Raw genomic sequence first — 982 nt, 5'->3', positions numbered from 1 at the left:
GCACGACCAGCCGGGCTAGCACATGATTGGCGCGAGAGTATCTCGCCGCGACATAGACTACCCGTCCCCCTTTAATTCATACAGTAAAAGACGGGTAGCCCATCTCGCGGCGAGATACTGTCGCGTCAATCATGTTCTCGGCCTACAGGCGTGGCTCACTCCGCGATTTCGTCGCGTCGCTACAAGTACATGCGGCCCACACCAATTTTGGTGTCTAGCCATTGTAGTTGCCGCGCACCGCTACGGAACGGGCGCCAGTTCGCGCTTGCGCCACCTAGCGGACATATCATAATAGACGCGTTTGGTTAGAGAGTGAATCTTCAGTACCTAGTACTATTATTTATTCTATGGTACGACTTTCACTTCATTTTTCCCATTTCGCATGCAGTGCTATCAGTGTAAGGCTGTAAGGGTGGTTTATTACACCTGCCTCTCTAATTTCTTTGTCCAATGTGTATTTGCATCTCACATTTTGCTTAATGAGAGAGTGAGACGCAATGCACATTGGACCAAGATATTGGCAGGTTGAATTGCAACGTAAGCGATCTTCAAGGTCGTATCAAAAGCAGGTCAAAATCATAACAAATTGTTAAATAATAATCTGGCTACAGTAGTAAATTTATCGCGTCTCATTAGTGCGGGTTTCAACTCACTAAGGAAAACGAGCGTTGAGCGTGAATTTGCTGAAGGCCAATTCAAACTTTGTTGAAAAACCGGCCAAGTGCGATTCGGACTCGCGCACGAAGGGTTCCGTATCATTACGCAAAAAACGGCAAAAAACGTTCGTTGTATGGGAGCCCCACTTAAATATTTATTTTATTTTGTTTTTAGTATTTGTTGTTATAGCGGCAACTCTCTGAAAATTCTCAGATTCTTTTTTAGTCTGTGAAAATTTCAACTGTCTAGCTATCACGGTTCATGAGATACAGCCTGGTGACAGACAGACAGACCGACGGACAGACAGACGGACAAACGGACAGAG

This window comes from Cydia strobilella, chromosome 13 (genome assembly GCF_947568885.1).
Source record: "Cydia strobilella chromosome 13, ilCydStro3.1, whole genome shotgun sequence".
NCBI classification, from domain to species: domain Eukaryota; kingdom Metazoa; phylum Arthropoda; class Insecta; order Lepidoptera; family Tortricidae; genus Cydia; species Cydia strobilella.
The sequence above is the reverse complement of the archived record's forward strand: the minus strand, read 5'-3'. Positions refer to the sequence as shown.